This window comes from Bombina bombina, chromosome 5, assembly GCF_027579735.1.
Source record: "Bombina bombina isolate aBomBom1 chromosome 5, aBomBom1.pri, whole genome shotgun sequence".
Classification (NCBI taxonomy): Eukaryota; Metazoa; Chordata; class Amphibia; order Anura; family Bombinatoridae; genus Bombina; species Bombina bombina.
The window spans coordinates 1,086,869,645-1,086,893,644 of NC_069503.1; the positions used below are offsets into that span (position 1 = coordinate 1,086,869,645).

At 38.4% G+C, this 24,000-nt stretch overlaps 1 protein-coding gene across 2 annotated transcripts in view; it reads right to left on the minus strand.

The window, feature by feature from the left end:
• ST3GAL1 (ST3 beta-galactoside alpha-2,3-sialyltransferase 1) overlaps window positions 1-24,000 on the minus strand; it is a 316,937-nt gene that overhangs the window by 114,542 nt on the left and 178,395 nt on the right. For both annotated transcript variants that reach the window (XM_053715377.1, XM_053715376.1), the window contains one exon: window positions 3,861-3,938. The gene's annotated coding sequence lies outside the window, so the exon portion shown is untranslated. The remainder of the gene's footprint in view (window positions 1-3,860; window positions 3,939-24,000) is intronic.

Sequence of the window (24,000 nt, forward strand, 5' to 3'; positions counted from 1 at the left end):
CCAGGTTCTGAATTCCCAAAAGTAATGAATGCAGCTGTGGACTCTTTCCATTTATGAAGAAAAGGTGCATTTATTTCACCACGGCTTCACTGCTTAGCTAAGCGGCTCTGTGGGCACGCACAGCTATTGGCTAAAAGGTTGAAACATCGCCTAACTGAAAACATGAGCAGTGCCGTGGGCCGCCAGAGTCACTTTGCTAAGCAGTGAAGCCGTGGCGAAATAAAGGCCCCTTTCATCCCTTTTTTTTTTAAGCTAATGAATGTGGGTGGCCTTTATTTTTAGTGATGGTAAATCCTAGCGTTTATGAAATGCTTCAGTTTACCATCACTTTAGCATCTACAGCTGTGTGAGGTGACCCAATACATGATGATATCTCACACATCAAACAGCAACCCCTAGCAACAAGAAAAACAATCATTATAACCAAAACGCTAACACTCGTAATCCATAAAGACGCAAAGAGGATGAGATTGGCTCACTTTTATCTGTTTTTTTCATTTCTTTTGATCGGGTTTGTTTCATGGAGGAAGCTTTTTTTTTATTTTCTTTCTTTTAATTTGTTTGTCCTGTAATGTGGATGAGATATTAGTTTCATAAAAAGATTTAGTTATTTATTTATGTAAATTAAAAGGGACATGAAATCCATTTTTTTCCTTTCATGATTGGGATAGAACATGCACTTTTAAACAACTTTTTATGATCAAAATGGCTTCATTCTTTTGGTATCCTTCGCTGAAGGAGCAACAGTGGAGTACTGGGAGCTAGCTGAGCTCATGAGGTGAGCCAACGACAAGTGGCATATACATGCAGCCATCTCCTAGAAGTGCATTGCAGCTCTTGAGGCTACTTAGGTATGTTTTTAAACCAAGGATACCAAAGACAACTAAGCAAATAAATAACAAAAGCAAAATGCATGCTCTATCTTTTTTTTTACTTTAATGTCCCTTTAAATATTTCATGTTTATTTCTTATTTGCAAATGCCTTGCCTAGTATTAGACTAAAAGCAATATACAATCTTACTAAATAATGTGAGATTTGCAAGTAAACAATATGTAAAGCTTAGTAACAGTTGTATTTGCATTTGCTTTTATCTTTATTGCTTTTCCAAACCATTTATGTTTTTAACCCTTGCAGGAGCAAAGTCGGTGTAAAGCAGCACTGGGATGATGAGCCAATCAGGTTACAGCATTCCATGTTCTACAAAGTGTGTGAGCTTAAAGGGATAGTAAACCCCAACATTTTCTTTTATGATTCAGATAGAACATACCATTTTAAACAACTTTCCAATTTAATTCTATTATCAAATTTTCTTCATTCTCTTGATATCCATTGCTGAAGGAACAGCATTGCGCTACTGGCGGCTAGCTGAAAATATCTATTTAGCCAATCACAAGAGACAAATGTGTGCAGGCACCAATCAGCAGCAGCTCCCACTAGTGTATGATATGTGCGTATTCATTTTTTAACAAGGGATACTAAAAGAACAAATCACATTTGAAAATAGAAGTTAATTTAAAAGTGTCTTAAAATGACATGCTCTATCTGAATCATGCAAGTTTAATTTTGACTTTCCTATTCCTTTAAAGGGACACAAAATGCCTCTGTTTGCCAGAAAATTGTGCTTTGACCCAAGGGTGGAACTACCATTGGTGCAGCAGGTGCATTGGCACCAGGGTCCAAGTGCTGGGGTGGCCCATAGCAGCCAGTCTATGCATTATCTTATGCGCCTCTGTTCAGCAGTTCCACTACTGCTTTTAACCAAGAGGCCAAAAAGGCAAATTCTGTAACATAAGAATTTGCTTTTTTTTTTTTAACCTCTTTGAGGAGTGTGGGACAAACACATTTATTCACAAAAGCAAGAAGTGTCTTTTTAATTGGGCATTGAGCCCATGTGTGACAAACATGCCCTTTTACAATGTTTCCATATAAATCAGGAACAACTATTTTAGTCCAATAATAAAAGAACACAAAATGTTTTAAATGTTTCAGTTGGTTAAAATAAAAAAAGAAATATCTTTTGAAAAGAGCTCCATTGCAAAGATATAGTGATTTGTATCAATATCTCCATTTATTTTTTAAATGTATTTATTTTTGGCAAACAGATTATGTAACAAATTACATAGAAAATGAACACTTTTATTGACTTAATAAAGATCACACGCTAAAATGATAAAACAAAACATTTGGCAGCTTTTCAACTAGTAATTTAATTACAGTTTTGAGCAGAGGTAAACACAAAATAACGTTCCACAACATTACTCAACTTGTAATCTTTAAAAGTGCCTTGACATAATTTTATTTTTAAATACTATTTTTTTTATTTTTGTTTAATGTTTTCTAAATGAATGAACAGAGTTCATTGCAAGCTGAATAATGTCCACAAGACCTCTAAATAATCATTTTCCTACAACTGTAATTAATTTTTTTTTTAATTAATCTAGTCTCATTTTTAAAAAAAAAATGTTTATAAATATTTGTTAAGGGACGCTGAACCCAAATTTTTTCTTTTGTGATTCAGATAGAGCATGCAATTTTAAGCAACTTTCTAATTTACTCCTATTATCATTTTTTCATCATTCTCTTGCTATCTTTATTTGAAAAAGAAAGCATCTAAGCTTTTGTTTTTTGGTTCAGAGTTCTGGACAGCACTTTTTTATAGGTGGATGAATTTATCCACCAATCAGCAAGAAAAACTCAGGTTGTTCAGCAAAAATGGGCTGCCATCTAAACTTACATTCTTGCATTTCAAATAAAGATACCAAGAGAATGAAGAAAATTTGATAATAAGAGTAAATTAGAAAGTTGCTTAAAATGTCATGCTCTATCTGAATCACGAAAGAAAAAATTTGGGTTCAGTGTCCCTTTACGGCCTTTGAATTAAATGAAGGATAAATAAAAAGTATAAAACATTTCTCTGTACTACTAAAACAGTTGATTAATAGCAACTTATTAGCTTTTAATTACTAAGACGAATTGTTTTGAATTATCGAATGAAATATGTATAACCAGACTGATCATTCACCATATAAGATGGGCAAGTGTTACATTTATACATTTAATTACTGTCTTTCCTTTTAAAAGCACCATAATAGTTAAAAAATATATATGATATAATTTGTTAGAGCATGTAATTTTAGGACTATCGACCCTACACTAGGGGTGAAACACACAGAAGAAGTGCCGTTCGGGACCCGCAGAGCATTGCTGGTCATGATCCAATCAGCAGTGTTAGTCGCATGACTCAGATGTACAACTAGCGCTGCTCATTGGATCAGTGGTGGTTTCAACTCAGGACTTGAAGTACTCCAAAGGTCCCGAGCAGCACTTCTACTGTGTGTTTAACTCCTTTGTAGGGGTTAAACACACAGTAGGGTAGGGTCGATAGTCTTAAAATCACAGTATGTACTTTTTAGACTATTATGGTCCATTAATTAAATTTATTTTATATTCCTTGTTGCATATATTTTATTTTTTCTGTAACTATATATACGTATATTGGTTTAATACCCTCTTAGGGGTCAAGGAACATTTATTTTAGTGCAAAAATGGCATGGTCGAATTATTTGTTAGAGCATGAACTTTATGCACAATTTACATTGGAATGTTATGTGTTTAATGCCTACAAGGCTAATTAGGGATATATGTAGCAGGGTTAGGCTTATGAAATGTTTCATGTGCACTTTCAATTGTTAGAATTAAGAACTGAGTTTTCAAAGACAATACAATAGGGGAGATATTAAAAAATCAAAAGGTTTAAATACATTTTTAAATGTTTGTGTTTTACAACAAAATTTTAACCATATTTCAGCTTTAAATGTTTATATATAAACTATTGTAGCAATTAGTTGCTGTTATTTACCTGTATCTATTTGTACAGCAGGAAATGTAAGGCATGAGGTTCAAGAGAGCACCCGTCCAAGACAATGCTGATTACTTCCTATACAAGAAAACAAGAAAAGAAAAAAGGACATTAATAACATACAAACAACTTTGTACAAAATAAATAAATAAATCTACCCAAATAGACAGCATTGTTATGAACTTGACTTGATACAGACATGTCTAACTGACTTCGGCTGGCTTTTCCAGCCAATCCCCAGCCAAGGATCAATAAATAGACTTCATAAGTTGTGTTCCAATGACAAAGCGCATAGAGGTATAAACATACACTCTTGTGGTTGGCTGTAAATATCTCTTGCTCAGAGAATTGTTAATATTTTGTGTCTAGATTGCTGTTTTGGATTGGACTTGACTGTTATATTACAGGAAAGCTGGATAAAGTGAGGCTACACCTCCCTTACTATTAAGCTGCTTTACTTTAAACCAAGATTAATGTGATATGAAACAATGCTTCTTTAGTAAAAACAAATATATACGAGAAAGTAAGGGGAAAAAATATAAGGTATTGTATATAAAAAAAAAAACAGAAAAACAGAAATTGTCAGTGTAGCTCCTGCCTAAAGTGGCATAAAGGAGTTGACATGCTGAAAAATGTAAAGGGACACTGAACCCAATTTTTTCGTTCATGATAGAGCTTGCAATTTTAAGTAAATGGCTAATTTATTCCTATTATCAACATTTCTTCGTTCTCTTGGTATCTTTATTTGAAAAAGCAGGAATGTAAGCATAGCAGCAGGCCCATCTTTGGTTCAGCACCTGCGTTGCGCTTGCTGATTGATGGCTAAATGCAGCCACCAATCAGCAAGCACTATCCAGGGTGCTGAACCGAAATTGGGCCGGCTCCTTAGCTTACATTCCTGCTTTTTCAAATAAAGATTCAAAGAGAACGAAGAAAAAATGATAATAGGAGTAAATTAGAAAGTTGCTTAAAATTGCAAGCTCTATCTGAATCATGAAAGTTTCATTTTGACTAGCGTATCCCTTTAAATTATCAGTAGGATCAATATTTTAGGTTAAACACATAGTTATATGCAAGCAACAGTGGAATACTAAAATCCTCTAACACATTAGAACATGTTTGTATTGCACTTTTATGTTTCATGTTGCTTTAATGAGTCATGAAAAAGAGGGGCCTGTAAATGTAAAAAATCTGGAGCTAAGACAGGTTGTATTTGCTGAATGTATAAACGCTGATTGTGCCGGCATTAGCAGGTTTATTCTATGGCTACAGACACACTGCTGGTATTGTAGTATCTCCGCACATGCCATTGTTCTAAGCCCAATTCTACTTTAGTTTATTGCATTTTATAATAAAGTCATTGTAAAAATACCTCTTGTTCCAGGAACAAAAATGCAAACATAATAGGCTAGATTACAAGTGGAGCACTAATTTATCGCGCACCCGTAAACGTGCAAATTTGCCTGTTTATGGGAGCGCGATAAATAACCAGCCATGACAAGTAGCTGCTTATTAATTAGCGCTCAAAAAATTAACCAGAGGTCAGACCTTTGGTGAATATGTCCCCCCCAATTGCCACGAAAATACAATGTAGTATGCCTTTTTGGAAATAAAAAAATATGAGCATCTTGTGTTTCGTTTTTTCTTGTTTGTTTTTTTTAAACTGCACAAAGCAGTTTTTAGGGGATAAAGTTGGATGGTGTGGGGTGTTAGAAAAAGGTACTGTATCGTGCCTTTGCATAGCGATCTATGGGGAACTGTGTGTGCTCTATAAATATGCCTATTCATATACTGTATATTTATGCGTTTATATGTGTATACATACATATAACATACACATATTAACAAATATATAATCATATACATTAGGACTGGGCGATATGGGGGGAAAAAATTGCATTTTTTTTTATAAATGACTATAACACCTTAATTATTTAATAAAAAAAAAATATTTAAGACAACAGAATCTTAATATACATGTTTCTCAATGTCCAATACACTCTGGGAGCATAAAAATACAAACCACATATGTGTATATATATATATATATATATATATATATATATATATATATATATATATATATATATAAAATATAGAAACAAAGCGCACTCCTAGGGATCCTTGTTCAAATGCTTTTAATGCATTAATAACCATTAAAAGCATTTGAACAAGGATCCCTAGGAGTGCGCTTTGTTTCTATATTTTGTATGCCTGTTTTGCAGCACCCAGGGCATTGGAGTATTTGTTAGCTTGGAGTGCAATCCGCTTCTAATTTATATATATATATATATATATAAATAAAACTTTCAATGTGAATCCGCCCTCTGAAGGTCAACCACCTGCCAGTTCTGTATATCTGTGTATCTGTGTATATATATATCCTTCTCAAATGACAACAACCAGACAGGATTTCCCCAAAAAGGTTAAATTTATTGATAAATTTGACCTTTTTGGAGAAATCCTGTCTGGTTGCTGTCATTTGAGAAGGATATATATACACACATATATATACATATATACATATATACAGGTAGCCCTCAGTTAAGCCGGGGTTAGGTTCCAGGAGGAATGGTTGTAAATCAAAACCGTTGTAAATTGAAACCCAGTTTATAATGTAAGTCAGTAGGAAGTGAGGGAGATAGGTTCCAGGCCCCTCTCAAAATTGTCATAAGTAACACCTAATACATAGCTTTGAAATGACTTTAAATGCTAAACAGCATTATAAACCTAAAAATATAGATTGTATCATCATCAAACTAAGTTTAATGAACAAAAACATTTGCTAAACATCACCTAATAAAGTAATTACACAACAGACATTATCATCAAACTAAGTTTAATGAACAAAAACGTTTTTTTACTTGCATTTTTCTGCAATCAGTTCTCTGCAATATATATTTTGCAAAAGGAATATTTTGCGCTCCACTTGTAATCTAGCCTAATATGTTCTAAATGTATTAAGAGTATTTTATTAGTACAATATTGGTTACATAAACTATGTTTTTAAACCATACAAAAGTGTTATAAACACATAGTTAAAACTTGCAATGGACTACTGGGACCTAGATGAACATTTGCTGAGCCAATAACAAGAGTTATATAATTGTAGCCAACTAGCTCTCAGTAGTGCATTGCTGCTTCTGAGCTTACCTAGGATGACAACATTTGATAATAGAATCCTTTTATTTACCATTCCCCAGTTTTGCATAACCAACACTGTTATAGAAATATACTTTTACCTCTGTAATTACCATGTATCTAAGCTTCTGCAGACTGCCTCCTTATCTCAGATCTTTTGACAAACTTGCATTTCAGGCAATTAGTGCTGACTCTTAAATAACTACCCGTGCATGAGCACAATGTTATGTATCTGAAACACATGAACTAACACCCTCTAGCTGTGAAAAACTGTCAAATGTATTCAATTAAGAGGTGTCTTTCAATGACTTAGGAATTAGCATATAAGCCTACCTAGGTTTAGCTTTCAACTAAGAACAACAAGAGAACAAAGAAACTTTTTTTTTTTTTTTTATTACATGCCCTGAATCATGAGAGTTTAATTTAAACTTTACTATCCCTTTAATTCTAGCATTCATGCCCCTTTAATCTGGGACCTCTGTAGAGGACAAATTGGCAGCAGTTGCCTGCGTGTAGTGTATCGTCATCTATGCTGGCATCACAGAGTCTCACAGGTGGTATTTTCTGGTCAGACACAGTACTGTTTTATGACAACATGACTTAACATCTGAAGAACTAATGGCTCTGTAAATAATATTCTTTATTTTGGCAATAAACCTGTTAAAATTAAATCTTGTTGACCTTTGAAAATCTGTTCCCTGCATTTGTCTCCAGCACTTACAGGACACCTTGGCACTGTATAGAAAGGATCCGCACAAACTTCCGTAAAGAGAAACACAGACACTAAGATTTTCATGTCTGTCCACATTTTCTTAAAATGTAATCTTAAAGTGCAAAAATAAAAATGCTCAGAGGTGAAAGAGAATGTTATTATTGCACTATTGTTTGCTGCATGCAAATGTGGGTTTAACCCCTTGGCAGGGGTTCATTTTCATTTACGCTTTTATACTTTTTAAAATCCATGCATATTTGGTGCATATTGGTCCCCCAAAATGAATAGACTCCAATAAAGGGACATGTTTCTCACATTTTGCTTTCATGATTCTGATCGAACATGCAAAGCATTACTGGGAGCTAGCTGAACACACTGGCCCCTATTTATCAATTGCTGAGTGTACATGATTCGCTCTCCTGAACCTCATCCTCCCAGGCATTGCGGCAAGGGGGCGGCATCCACTGCATCTTCATGCAAATTAGTAGCAGCCGTGGTCACCTGGCTATTTCAATGTTTTTTTTACTAAAATCATAACAAAAATATAGGGCTATTTTTTTGTTTGTTTTCTTGCAGCCTTCTGACCTACAATAAGCATAAGAATTGTATATTCTGAGTCTGCTTCTGAAAAAAATCAATATATCATTTTCTTCATAAATGGAATTCAGAACCTGGCCACCAGGAGGAGGCAAACACACCCCAGCCAAAAGCTTAATTAGCTCTCCCACTTCCCTCATTCCCCAGTCATTCTTTGACTTTCGTCACAGGAGGTTGGCAGAAGTTTTCGATAGTCTCTTATGGAGGGTAGTGCTCTTTGGCATGGGACTGGAGTTTTAAGTAGTCCTGTCAGCCTCTCAGTGAGAGAGTCCGGAGATGCAGGGAGAGTCTTTCTGCGAAACCATCCCGACTCTTATTAACAGCTCCACAAGCAATCAGCATTGACGAATTTCGCTGCCTGCTTCTTCTCTCAAGTCCATGGCAGAGGCGATGCTACTATCTGTTACACTTGAAGGGCCGTGTTCCTGTTCCACGGCGTAGATTCCGGTAAGATCCTTTCATTTTTCTTTCATTATGCATGTCTGTATTACAAATGTTTTCCCGAGGGACTACCACCTTGCGGGACTAACTAGACTCAGGACCTCAGTGAGGCTCCTTTTGTATCTTGGAATCAAGGGTTAATATCTCCTGAGGGGGGTTATTGAACAGGGGGGTTTTAATCATGTTATGTGATTCAACCTGCTTATGTGTAGTGTTATTTAGGCTCTTGGCTATGGAACATAATGGCCTTTGAAAGTGACACAGCCTTTACGGTTGAGCACTTTTTGGACCGGGCGTGGTCACGTTTGGTTCTCAATTTCCGCATTCCTGACATTGTGGTGACGGAACATTTCTGGTCCGCTGATGTCTGGGTCCTAGGAGGTGGTGAGTGCCCCAGCCATTGTGGGTGTCAGGAGCCGCTATAGTTTTCGTATTTGGTCCGTTTTTTGCATTCAGTATCCCAGTTATGGAGGATTCTGATATTCTGACTCAGATTCTTTTTCTCGTGAGGAATACGAATTGGCCCGGGTGATACATACCCTTTAGTTATGTTCAGACTGCCGTCTTAGAGTGCTCAATTCCTCAGGATCGGGGAATCAAGGGGCCGCTGAGCCATCCGTCTCTGGGGGATCTGTTCCCCGAGTGGCAAGTTCCCTACTACCGACGCTTATTACACATGCAGGTAACCCAGATTTTTCTTATCCTTCTCTGGAAGGTGGCTTGTTCACCCAGGAGGTCATGGAACGTTTTTGCATGTCCATTATTATGGCGCTGGCGCATCTGCAACTGCCAGAAGTGTGCTTGCGATATTGTACGTGTTCTGTTGAATGGGGCTCTTCAGGCAAGGGATGGCCTGCTCAGCTCTCTGGGGGAACAACTGTCCCTGAGGCTTTAGGGTGTCAACCTTCGGGGTCAGGGTCGCCTTCTGCTCCGGCGAAGGTATGCTGTGCCTTTTTTTACAGACTGGCGCGTCTTCGTGTCCTTTTGAGACACGTTCTGTCGTTGTTTGAGGATCCCATCCTTAATGGATGTGGGAATTTTCAGTCTTCTTCTTAGAACGGCTTGCAGCATTAGCTATATAAGGATGAAGTAATCTTTCCTATAGCCTTGTTTATTGAGAATCCTTTCCAGTCCTGAGGTGGGAGAATAGGATCCCGGTCCTGCGGGTGTGTCTGTTCAATTTGGGCGATAACCTATGGGTTGCCTTATATTTATTTTATCCGGTTAGGACGATTTTTTATTTGAGCTCTGAAATCGATGCTCACGATTTTTGATCGCTCAGTTTACTTCTACGTAAGTTTGTTTGGTGTGAGGACATGTTAGTCCTATGTTTGTCTGATGTTTATTCTCCATCTCTGGGGATGCCTATCTGTGGCCTTGACAGTATCGACCCTGAGTTTTAGGCTGGTCCTGATTGGATTCGGACCCTTCTGTTTTGCAGCCTATTTCAGACACGTGGCGCCTGTTCTGCCTGGCTGGTCTGGTTGGGGTGCCGAGTGTTCACATTATTTGTGTTTTTATTTGTTTTTCTTTTATAAGTTCAGTTCGAGGCACCGAGGATTGGTTCAGTCCTTGTTAGCCTTTTTTGCTGGTCGACTGGGACTCGGTAGGGTTCCCCTGCGACACACTCGTTTATTTTTTTTTATCGGGGCTTAGAGTGTTTCCTTCCCGCGTGGGTTGGAAGTCTGGAGGACTTAGGGTCTCCTTGTCGCCGTTTCTTGGCGGTTTAGCCTTCATGGGCTCCTCAGAATTTTCTTTTCATGGACTTGTTCCTTTTTGAGGTTCTCTTCCTTTGGGTCGGGATTTCTGGACTTGTCCGTTTCCCTTAGCGGTTTGGCAGCCTTACAGGTGATACAAGGTAGCCTTGTCGTTTGTGGTAGAGCCACCTGATGAGTATACTCTCTTAAGGAGGGCCGTATGACTTTCCTGCTTTCGGGAGTTTGTTGTCTCCCTATCAGGGACGTTAGGCTGGGTTGTCTCCTTCCCCAAGCTTCGCTTAAGCGTTTTCTCTACCGGGAGTTTTGGGATACTCTGCATTCCTTTTCCTTGGGTGTGGTCCTCTAGTTATGTACTCTGAGAAAATCTGGAGACTAATCTTTGTGCTACTCGCTCTTAGGGTGACTTTGTCCTCAATATTCTCCCTTGGTCTCAAGAGTCTTGGGCACCTCTGTTGTGTCCAAGCTCTTTTTTGGAGTGTTGGACTCCTGTAAGGAGGGTTCTTTTCCTTTTGGGTCGAGTTTATGAGTGAGTTTGTCCCTGTTCCGTTATTGGTCTGGTTATTACCCTGTGATTTTTCAGACGGGAAATTTGTGTTCCCTGGGATGTTTGCTTGTTTTATACAATTCTGGGGCTTGGGCCTTTAGTTTTGTTGGGGATCTTTCTGGATGTCCGGGAGCTTCTGATCCTGTGGCTGGTTCGGGACGATCCAGTTTTTCCAAGGAACATAGGCTATGGCCTAAGGACTAGCTAGTTGAGCCTGCTAGCAGCATGGCCAGGCTTTATGTGCGCTTGCGGATACATTCCTATGGCTTACCTTTTCTTTGAACGACGTATACTCCCCTTTGGGGGGGAAGTTTTTTTCTGTGTTCATCAGGTCGTCTGGATGTTTTTCATTCAGCTTTTTGTTTTCATCAGTCTCCGGCTCATGTATTGTGAGCATGTGCGCTGTTCTTATATGTGCCCTTCCTTTCGGGGGGGGGGGGGGGGGTTCATCTCTCTGGAAGGTTGTTGTCCTGCCCTGGGTGCAGGAGGTTTGAACAGTTGTTTTTATCCTGTAGGGGCAAGCAGTTTGCTCTTCTGGGTTTGTTCTGTTCCATCTGTGGAGTTTGGAATCTCCATGTTGAGACTGTCAGTTATGTTGGGTCTTCATAGTGATCTACTGCATTTTGCTATGTCATTTCCTATGGCGTCCTCTTTGGGAGTACCTGTTTGAAGGAGCTCCTTGGGTTGGCACCTAAGTTCTGTTGGCATGGCCGAGTTCAACCTATTCCTCCTTCCCTTATGGTAGGTGATTGGGCTCCTTTCTGTTCCCGTTTTTCAGATCTGCCTGTCGCTTGGGCTGGTCCGGTGTGGAGCAGGATCTGAGAGCTGTTGTTCGTCCTTGGATCATTTGATCTGTGAACCTCTTTGAGATTCTGTGCTTCTCCATGTTCAAGATATGTGAAAAAGATTGGTGGTTTTTCGATAGCCTGTGTTGTGCCCACTGTTTAGTGGATGTTTAGCAGACTGACGATTAGGGTTTGATGTCTTTTTTCAGCTGCTCTTACTTTCAGAATCATCCTGGTATGACTGTGGCGTGTAGTGTTGGCTCAGATGTTCACTTATCTGGGTTTGTTGCACGCATCCGATCTCTGAATATTTCGATATTCTAAATTATCGGTAACTTGAGGGCTCTGTCTTCGGTTGTCCTTTAGGGTGAGGTTGCACTGTTTGAAAAAAAAAATCGTTTTTCTTGGTTTTAGATTTCTGGTCCTTACTTTTGGTCTCTGTACTCTCCGGGATCTTGGCATTGCCTGCCTTGTTTCTCAAGACCGGTTCGGGTCTCTGTGAGCTTGGTTCGGGTCTCGGGGTTCCTTATTTTATTTGGAACTTGTTGTACCCTAATTTAGGGTTCTTTTGGGAAACCTGTTTTTTTCTTCCATGTCTTCTTTTTTGGGAGTTTTTGGTAGTTGCTTCCTCTTGTAAGGGGTGGGTTGTTGGGGACTGACTGCTGGGCGGCGGTGTCTCCTGGAGGCGTGTTGGTTCAGTCTAGTCTATTTCTGCAGTCTCTAGCAAGGCGTATGGACTATCTGCGGGTCAGTGTCCTTTGGGCTTTTTCTTTTTTCAAAGTTTCTCGGCTTCAGAAGAAGGTGTTTTTTTTTGGGTGGGGTTGTTGGCCTGGTACCCTCCCAATTTTGCATTCAGTGTCCTCTATAGTTTGGGTATTGTTTTCCCAAAAAAAATGAATGCAGCTGTGGACTCTTTCCATTTATGAACAAAAACATAAAATTATGCTTACCTGATAATTTTCTTTTCTTCAGATGGAAAGAGTCCACAGCTCCCCATCCGTGTTTTTTAATGTGGCATCTGATATCTTTATTCTTCTGGCACCTTTTCACCCTGATATTTCTTCCACTGTTCCTTGTTCCTCGGCAGAATAACTGGGGGATGAGGGAAGTGGGAGAGGTATTTAAGCCTTTGGCTGGGGTGTCTTTGCCTCCTCCTGGTGGCCAGGTTCTGTATTCCCAAAAGTAATGAATGCAGCAGTGGACTCTTTCCATCTCAAGAAAAGAAAATTATCAGGTAAGAATAATTTATGTTTTTTTGTGGGACACTCACTGAAATATGACTTACAATAGTGTTTAAACAAACATAAGCAACAAAAAAAAAAGCTCAAAATTAGCTTAGTACAGGGAAGTGGAAAAGGCTTGGGAGTGAAGGGGTTAAGCTATATAGCCAATCACAGATGGCATACACCAGTAAATCAAAAGGGAGCGTGCTTTGTCCCTAGCACAAATCACTAGGCAAAATAAAAACATTGCTAAGCAATTCTAATGGCTCGATTTATCAAGCTATGGCAGACAGCAGCGTACACGTGTGCCCCTGTCCACCGCAGCTTGCCTATGGCGGACATAATTCCGCTGGCGGAATTTAACACTGCATTCAAGTGCTATTTTGCACTCCCGTGCAATGCCGCCTCAAGCCCGCGCACAGCCAATCACGCACAGGCAAGAGCTGTCAATCTCCCCGGTCGGACGAGACCGGAGAGATTGAAATTCTCCACCTAAGAGGTGGAGAAGAGGATAGGATGGCCGCTGCTTGATAAATGCTGTCTGCAAGTTCCCTAGTGAGAACCTGCAGTCCAAGAGCAGGAGAAGGCTTGATAAATACTGTCTGCAGGTTCCCTAGTGAGAACCTGCAGTCCAAGAGCAGAAGAAGGCTTGATAAATACTGTCTGCAGGTTCCCTAGTGAGAACCTGCAGTCCAAGAGCAGAAGAAGGTTTGATAAATACTGTCTGCAGGTTCCTTAGTGAGAACCTGCAGTCCAAGAGCAGAAGAAGGCTTGATAAATACTGTCTGCAGGTTCCCTAGTGAGAACCTGCAGTCCAAGAGCAAAAGAAGGCTTGATAAATACTGTCTGCAGGTTCCCTAGTGAGAACCTGCAGTCAAAGAGCAAAAGAAGGCTTGATAAATACTGTCTGCAGGTTCCCTAGTGAGAACCTGCAGTCCAAGAGCAAAAGAAGGCTTGATAAATACTGTCTGCAGGTTCCCTAGTGAGAACCTGCAGTCAAAGAGCAAAAGAAGGCTTGATAAATACTGTCTGCAGGTTCCCTAGTGAGAACCTGCCAGTCAAAGAGCAAAAGAAGGCTTGATAAATACTGTCTGCAGGTTCCCTAGTGAGAACCTGCAGTCAAAGAGCAAAAGAAGGCTTGATAAATTGAGCCGTAAGTGTTTAGATTAAAACCATAAAATTGTATGTGGGTGCACAAACTAATGGAACTTTGTAATCTTTCTCATAAAGCAATGAAGCTTACAGAGAGCACATGGCAGATGTTCAGGAAATTAATCACACTATAATAACAGGATAACCTATCTGCTGTTTCCATGCTCAAATGTTTGTTTTTGTGCAATAATGCAGTATGATTGCTTTAGAAGTTAATATTCAACATTAAATTGTACGAGTTTCTTTCATTAAAAAAAAAATCAATAGTAATAAATAAACTCTAACTTCCATTTTGACTGTGATTCACATAGAGCATACAGTTTAAAACAACTTTCCGATTTACCTATGATCTAATTTACTTTGTTCCATTGGTATACTTTGCGGAAAAGCATACTTAGGTAGGCTTATGAGATGGGAGCTAGCTGCTGGTTGGTGGCTGCACGTATATGCCTCTTGTGACATGCTTAACAATGTGTTCAGCTAGCTCCCAGTAGTGCATTGCTACGCCTTCAAGAAAGGATAGTAAGAGAATGAAGCAAAATTGATAATAGGAGCAAATTGAAAACATGTTTACATATATACTCTATCTGAATCATGAAGGAAAACAAATGGGTTTCATGTCCCTTTAATGTTAAGCAATTGTAAATTGAATTACAAACATATTTCCAAATAATATCACTCATTATTTTCATTAATTTCTTCCATTAAAAGCTGCTTTTAATCTATTACCTATGTTAGGCTTTATAGCCAATTACACATGTTATTAAACCCTGTCTCTAGCATATGTGCATATTCTCCTGGTGATATTATAGGGGATCATGATTACTGACGGGTACAGATTTGCCTCACTCTGTTAAACGGTTTCTGTTTGCACAGGGCTTTGTGTAAGAAAATCAGACAATAACAAAAGTACCTGGCATTTAATTTACAGTTGCTTAACTTTAGTTTAACTTCAGGCTTGAGATCCCTGTCTCTTTACTGGGAATTCCTCGGTTTTGTTCATTGAGACAGACCAATGACAAAAAGGTAACATTTAGCAGTCAAGAGGTGGGATTGGAGCAGCCTGGAGGTCTGGGAATAAAACTTACAAAGAGCAAAAATATTACAGTTATATCACAGTTTTAGGCTTATTTATTAAAGGGACATAAAAGTAATTTTAATATATGCATGGTATATAGCAGCAATAAACTACCAATTGCAAACACTCAAGAGATATATGATTTAGACAAGATTAAAAACTGTCATTTCATTAGCAAAATGTGCATTGTTTTGTACTAGAGGGACACACCACTAAAAAAAGCCTTTTCAGTATATTTCTCTTTGCTGTTGTCAGACAGGGACAGATATAAAGGAGTTGTGCACAAGTTGTACAATGTGCAGAATGTTGCAAGGTTATTTTTGGAGTAAGAAGAAAGGAACCACAATTTGAAGAGATAAATTACAGGAACATATGGCTAAATAAATAATAAAACTTCATTTTTATTAATGCATAATTAAACATGATATTGGAAATGACATTTTTAATTGAATGTCCCTATCATAGCTGAGATGTGCAGTGTGAGACAGGATTATGGCACCGAGGTTCTAATTCGAGACTGTCCAGTAAAAGTCAGGAACCTCTGGTCCAGGTAGAAAAGCTCATATTGCTTAATTGTCTTTATTAAAGCGTATAATAGAGCTCTAAATATTAATAAAGCAGCCCCACAAAATGTTATACAAAATAGCAGAACTACAATGTTTGCAATTGAGGTCTTTGAATTCTTAGAGGTTCTAATTATTTTTAATTTCACATCACTGGAGTGAGAAAATCAATGGTTCCGTGTAAAAATCACTTTAAATTTTTTTTTTTTTTTTTTTATGTTGGAATGTCCCTTTAAGAATGAACATAGAATTATTCTCAAATTTGCACTGTAGAAAGTAATGAATGATAGTAAGTTAAATTTTTGTTTTTTAATAGGGAAAAAAACAGATATTCAGACTTATTTATCTTAACACCCACAAATCTTGCTGAGACATATATAACAGTTTCCAAAAATTGTGAAGGAAACAAATGCCAAATCATATGGAAAGTGTTACAAGTTGTTACCTGGGCGATCAGCCAACTGTTGCACCATCTTCTGGTGAGCCATAATGGCACTTATTTACCGATGTCAAAATTAAGAAATATGTTCATTGCTCAGTTGGCAAATAAGATTTGAGTAAAGAGAACATGCTCCATTAAATGGAAAGCTTCCAAATGTCAAACTTTTTTTAGGTCACAGTTTGGGACTTCTGTCATACTGCTTCTAATGTAGATTTCTCTAACTTAAATACAGGCAGACTCCTTACAATGAGGGCATACTGAAGTAAGCTCCGGAGCTAAGAGTTAAATGCACACTCCTTACAATGAGAGAATACTGAAGTAAGCTCCGGAGCTAAGAGTTAAATGCACACTCCTTACAATGAGAGAATACTGAAGTAAGCTCCGGAGCTAAGAGTTATAAGCACACTCCTTACAATGAGGGCATACTGAAGTAAGCTCCGGAGCTAAGAGTTATAAGCACACTCCTTACAATGAGAGAATACTGAAGTAAGCTCCGGAGCTAAGAGTTAAATGCACACTCCTTACAATGAGAGCATACTGAAGTAAGATCTGGAGCTAAGAGTTAAATGCACACTCCTTACAATGAGAGCATACTGAAGTAAGCTCAGGAGCTAAGAGTTAAATGCACACTCCTTACAATGAGAGCATACTGAAGTAAGCTCCGGAGCTAAGAGTTAAATGCACACTCCTTACAATGAGAGCATACTGAAGTAAGCTCCGGAGCTAAGAGTTAAATGCACACTCCTTACAATGAGAGCATACTGAAGTAAGCTCCGGAGCTAAGAGTTAAATGCACACTCCTTACAATGAGAGCATACTGAAGTAAGCTCCGGAGCTAAGAGTTAAATGCACACTCCTTACAATGAGAGAATACTGAAGTAAGCTCAGGAGCTAAGAGTTAAATGCACACTCCTTACAATGAGAGCATACTGAAGTAAGCTCAGGAGCTAAGAGTTAAATGCACACTCCTTACAATGAGAGCATACTGAAGTAAGCTCAGGAGCTAAGAGTTAAATGCACACTCCTTACAAAGAGAGCATATATGAGGAATAGAAGAAAATAGAGGGGCGCCTCATGTGTAGGATCAACAGATATAAAAGCCAGTAATAATAGTAGTAGAGCCAAATGGGTACTCACACACTTCACAAGCACACCAATGTGCTGGTAGTAGCAGGCTGCAGATTCAAATAGGTGTGGCAGCTCACCTCTCAGGCAGTACTGTGATGCTGGAGATGAAATAGGAGACACAGAGAAAAAGAAGCACTACATGTGCAGACTATTAAAAATATAACTGACAATATTTTCAGTGGTACAAATGGTTACTCACATACTCCATGAGCACACTTATGTGCTGGTAGGAACAAGCTGCAAATTTTAGGCAGGTGTAGCAGCTCACCCCAAATCAGATTTCTTAATGCTGTAATCAAATGGCTCCAATAGGTAACACAAAGTCCCAAAAAGGTAGAGAGACTCTTATGTATCAGCAGGGCAGTAGGTAGGTAAAGATATCCACTCAAAGGCGTATTTCCAGTAAAATACACATATTTATTAAAAACAAAAGTTAAAAAAACACAACAAAACAATTGCTGTGTTGGGTGGATAAAAAGGGGTTAACAATTACCCCAATAATGCAACGCGTTTCTCGGTTTTGCACCGTTTCATCAGGCATATAATTATTCTTATTCCTACCTCTGCTTTATATAGCCAGCTAACAAACATTATCCTCCTTTCAAAGGGGTGTGTTTAACAATTAATCACTGACACCTGTCTGAGGTGGCTAGCCTCCTAATTCGTATATGCATATGTGCATATTCTCCTGGTGATATTATAGGGGATCATGATTACTGACGGGTACAGATTTGCCTCACTCTGTTAAACGGTTTCTGTTTGCACAGGGCTTTGTGTAAGAAAATCAGACAATAACAAAAGTACCTGGCATTTAATTTACAGTTGCTTAACTTTAGTTTAACTTCAGGCTTGAGATCCCTGTCTCTTTACTGGGAATTCCTCGGTTTTGTTCATTGAGACAGACCAATGACAAAAAGGTAACATTTAGCAGTCAAGAGGTGGGATTGGAGCAGCCTGGAGGTCTGGGAATAAAACTTACAAAGAGCAAAAATATTACAGTTATATCACAGTTTTAGGCTTATTTATTAAAGGGACATAAAAGTAATTTTAATATATGCATGGTATATAGCAGCAATAAACTACCAATTGCAAACACTCAAGAGATATATGATTTAGACAAGATTAAAAACTGTCATTTCATTAGCAAAATGTGCATTGTTTTGTACTAGAGGGACACACCACTAAAAAAAGCCTTTTCAGTATATTTCTCTTTGCTGTTGTCAGACAGGGACAGATATAAAGGAGTTGTGCACAAGTTGTACAATGTGCAGAATGTTGCAAGGTTATTTTTGGAGTAAGAAGAAAGGAACCACAATTTGAAGAGATAAATTACAGGAACATATGGCTAAATAAATAATAAAACTTCATTTTTATTAATGCATAATTAAACATGATATTGGAAATGACATTTTTAATTGAATGTCCCTATCATAGCTGAGATGTGCAGTGTGAGACAGGATTATGGCACCGAGGTTCTAATTCGAGACTGTCCAGTAAAAGTCAGGAACCTCTGGTCCAGGTAGAAAAGCTCATATTGCTTAATTGTCTTTATTAAAGCGTATAATAGAGCTCTAAATATTAATAAAGCAGCCCCACAAAATGTTATACAAAATAGCAGAACTACAATGTTTGCAATTGAGGTCTTTGAATTCTTAGAGGTTCTAATTATTTTTAATTTCACATCACTGGAGTGAGAAAATCAATGGTTCCGTGTAAAAATCACTTTAAATTTTTTTTTTTTTTTTTTTTATGTTGGAATGTCCCTTTAAGAATGAACATAGAATTATTCTCAAATTTGCACTGTAGAAAGTAATGAATGATAGTAAGTTAAATTTTTGTTTTTTAATAGGGAAAAAAACAGATATTCAGACTTATTTATCTTAACACCCACAAATCTTGCTGAGACATATATAACAGTTTCCAAAAATTGTGAAGGAAACAAATGCCAAATCATATGGAAAGTGTTACAAGTTGTTACCTGGGCGATCAGCCAACTGTTGCACCATCTTCTGGTGAGCCATAATGGCACTTATTTACCGATGTCAAAATTAAGAAATATGTTCATTGCTCAGTTGGCAAATAAGATTTGAGTAAAGAGAACATGCTCCATTAAATGGAAAGCTTCCAAATGTCAAACTTTTTTTAGGTCACAGTTTGGGACTTCTGTCATACTGCTTCTAATGTAGATTTCTCTAACTTAAATACAGGCAGACTCCTTACAATGAGGGCATACTGAAGTAAGCTCCGGAGCTAAGAGTTAAATGCACACTCCTTACAATGAGAGAATACTGAAGTAAGCTCCGGAGCTAAGAGTTAAATGCACACTCCTTACAATGAGAGAATACTGAAGTAAGCTCCGGAGCTAAGAGTTATAAGCACACTCCTTACAATGAGGGCATACTGAAGTAAGCTCCGGAGCTAAGAGTTATAAGCACACTCCTTACAATGAGAGAATACTGAAGTAAGCTCCGGAGCTAAGAGTTAAATGCACACTCCTTACAATGAGAGCATACTGAAGTAAGATCTGGAGCTAAGAGTTAAATGCACACTCCTTACAATGAGAGCATACTGAAGTAAGCTCAGGAGCTAAGAGTTAAATGCACACTCCTTACAATGAGAGCATACTGAAGTAAGCTCCGGAGCTAAGAGTTAAATGCACACTCCTTACAATGAGAGCATACTGAAGTAAGCTCCGGAGCTAAGAGTTAAATGCACACTCCTTACAATGAGAGCATACTGAAGTAAGCTCCGGAGCTAAGAGTTAAATGCACACTCCTTACAATGAGAGCATACTGAAGTAAGCTCCGGAGCTAAGAGTTAAATGCACACTCCTTACAATGAGAGAATACTGAAGTAAGCTCAGGAGCTAAGAGTTAAATGCACACTCCTTACAATGAGAGCATACTGAAGTAAGCTCAGGAGCTAAGAGTTAAATGCACACTCCTTACAATGAGAGCATACTGAAGTAAGCTCAGGAGCTAAGAGTTAAATGCACACTCCTTACAAAGAGAGCATATATGAGGAATAGAAGAAAATAGAGGGGCGCCTCATGTGTAGGATCAACAGATATAAAAGCCAGTAATAATAGTAGTAGAGCCAAATGGGTACTCACACACTTCACAAGCACACCAATGTGCTGGTAGTAGCAGGCTGCAGATTCAAATAGGTGTGGCAGCTCACCTCTCAGGCAGTACTGTGATGCTGGAGATGAAATAGGAGACACAGAGAAAAAGAAGCACTACATGTGCAGACTATTAAAAATATAACTGACAATATTTTCAGTGGTACAAATGGTTACTCACATACTCCATGAGCACACTTATGTGCTGGTAGGAACAAGCTGCAAATTTTAGGCAGGTGTAGCAGCTCACCCCAAATCAGATTTCTTAATGCTGTAATCAAATGGCTCCAATAGGTAACACAAAGTCCCAAAAAGGTAGAGAGACTCTTATGTATCAGCAGGGCAGTAGGTAGGTAAAGATATCCACTCAAAGGCGTATTTCCAGTAAAATACACATATTTATTAAAAACAAAAGTTAAAAAAACACAACAAAACAATTGCTGTGTTGGGTGGATAAAAAGGGGTTAACAATTACCCCAATAATGCAACGCGTTTCTCGGTTTTGCACCGTTTCATCAGGCATATAATTATTCTTATTCCTACCTCTGCTTTATATAGCCAGCTAACAAACATTATCCTCCTTTCAAAGGGGTGTGTTTAACAATTAATCACTGACACCTGTCTGAGGTGGCTAGCCTCCTAATTCGTATATCTTACAAAATGTTATGGAAATCCAATATACTTATATATATGCAAGAAACTGTCTTTCTGTTTGTTGTTAAAATGTAATATACGTGTATGTATACAAAAGACTAACTTTCTATTTGTTGTGGGAATCTAATATGCGTATATGTATAAGTATAAGGGGGATTTTCTTTCTATTTAATCTATTATATAGATCTCCCAACAGTGATAGTCCATTCCTATACTATATATATTATATAGATCTCCCATTAGTAATACCTCCCTATATTTCGTAATCCAAACTGATAAAAAAATAATAGAAGATAGATCGATACTAACCAGTATTGTAGATAGAAATATTTCTCCATTCATGTTGTATATCCAAAAGACTATATATGTGCATATAAATAAACCATGTATATATGTTATGCGTGTAAGAATTTAGTTTCATTCGATTGTATGTTTACATTGTGATAGGCTTCATTTAACAGCGTCTACCACTTTTGCACGGATTACACTTCCGGGTATTGGTTACATAGAGGCTCCTATTGGTTGTTACACGTCTTTCCTCAGCCAATAGTAAACGAGCCTCATGGGGGTGTGTGCACATATGTTCGTTACATAGAATGCCTTTCAGTATTACACACAGAGATCGCGCTCCCCTATCAGCTGCCAGTGTCTGCCGTATGTGGCACCATATTATACATAATGATCGCCTATTTTAGGCTGGCTATAACCCAGATGTCTCTTTCCCATTCTCGAAGGATACAACTACTAATGGCCTTAAAAATCCCGAAACTTGGTTATTTGGCCGGGGTACATATGAATTTAACCTCTGTGGGTTTTTTCTATATCCAGAAATATTCATAGCCGAAAACATTTTACAAATTAATCTGTCCTCTTAATGATATGTCCTAACATTGTGCTTTATAGGTATTAATGAGAGCATACTGAAGTAAGCTCCGGAGCTAAGAGTTAAATGCACACTCCTTACAATGAGAGAATACTGAAGTAAGCTCCGGAGCCAAGAGTTATAAGCACACTCCTTACAATGAGAGCATACTGAAGTAAGCTCCGGAGCTAAGAGTTAAATGCACACTCCTTACAATGAGAGAATACTGAAGTAAGCTCCGGAGCTAAGAGTTATAAGCACACTCCTTACAATGAGAGCATACTGAAGTAAGCTCCGGAGCTAAGAGTTAAATGCACACTCTTTACAATGAGAGAATACTGAAGTAAGCTCCGGAGCTAAGAGTTATAAGCACACTCCTTACAATGAGAGCATACTGAAGTAAGCTCCGGAGCTAAGAGATAAATGCACACTTCTTACAATGAGAGAATACAGAAGTAAGCTCCGGAGCTAAGAGTTATAAGCACACTCCTTACAATGAGAGCATACTGAAGTAAGCTCCTGAGCTAAGAGTTAAATGCACACTCCTTACAATGAGAGAATACAGAAGTAAGCTCCGGAGCTAAGAGTTATAAGCACACTCCTTACAATGAGAGCATACTGAAGTAAGCTCCGGAGCTAAGAGTTATAAGCACACTCCTTACAATGAGAGCATACTGAAGTAAGCTCCGGAGCTAAGAGTTATAAGCACACTCCTTACAATGAGAGCATACTGAAGTAAGCTCCGGAGCTAAGAGTTATAAGCACACTCCTTACAATGAGAGAATACTGAAGTAAGCTCCGGAGCCAAGAGTTATAAGCACACTCCTTACAATGAGAGCATACTGAAGTAACCTCCGGAGCTAAGAGTTAACAAAGGATACCAAGACAAAATTATAAATTGATTTTAGAAGTAAATTGAAACATGGATAGAGCAAGAAACATTAAATTATACACAGATACATAGAAAGAGAAATGAAAACAACATAATTTATGCTTACCTGATAAATTCCTTTCTCCTGTAGTGTAGTCAGTCCACGGGTCATCATTACTTCTGGGATATTAACTCCTCCCCAACAGGAAGTGCAAGAGAATCACCCAAGCAGAGCTGCTATATAGCTCCTCCCCTCTACGTCACACCCAGTCATTCGACCAAGAACCAAACGAGAAAGGAGAAACTATAGGGTGCAGTGGTGACTGGAGTATAATTTAAAAATTTAGACCTGCCATAAAAAACAGGGCGGGCCGTGGACTGACTACACTACAGGAGAAAGGAATTTATCAGGTAAGCATAAATTATGTTTTCTCCTGTTAAGTGTAGTCAGTCCACGGGTCATCATTACTTCTGGGATACCAATACCAAAGCTAAAGTACACGGATGACGGGAGGGACAGGCAGGATCTTTATACGGAAGGGACCACTGCCTGAAGAACCTTTCTCCCAAAAACAGCCTCCGAAGAAGCAAAAGTGTCAAATTTGTAAAATTTGGAAAAAGTATGAAGAGAAGACCAAGTTGCAGCCTTGCAAATCTGTTCAACAGAGGCCTCGTTCTTAAAGGCCCAAGTGGAAGCCACAGCTCTAGTGGAATGAGCTGTAATTCTTTCAGGAGGCTGCTGTCCAGCAGTCTCATAGGCTAAACGTATTATGCTACGAAGCCAAAAAGAGAGAGAGGTAGCAGAAGCTTTTTGACCTCTCCTCTGTCCAGAATAAACGACAAACAGGGAAGAAGTTTGGCGAAAATCTTTAGTTGCCTGTAAATAAAATTTCAGGGCACGGACTACATCTAGATTATGCAGAAGTCGTTCCTTCTTTGAAGAAGGATTCGGACACAATGATGGCACAACAATCTCTTGATTGATATTCTTGTTAGAGACAACCTTAGGTAAGAACCCAGGTTTAGTACGCAGAACTACCTTATCTGAATGAAAAATCAGATACGGAGAATCACAATGTAAGGCTGATAACTCAGAGACTCTACGAGC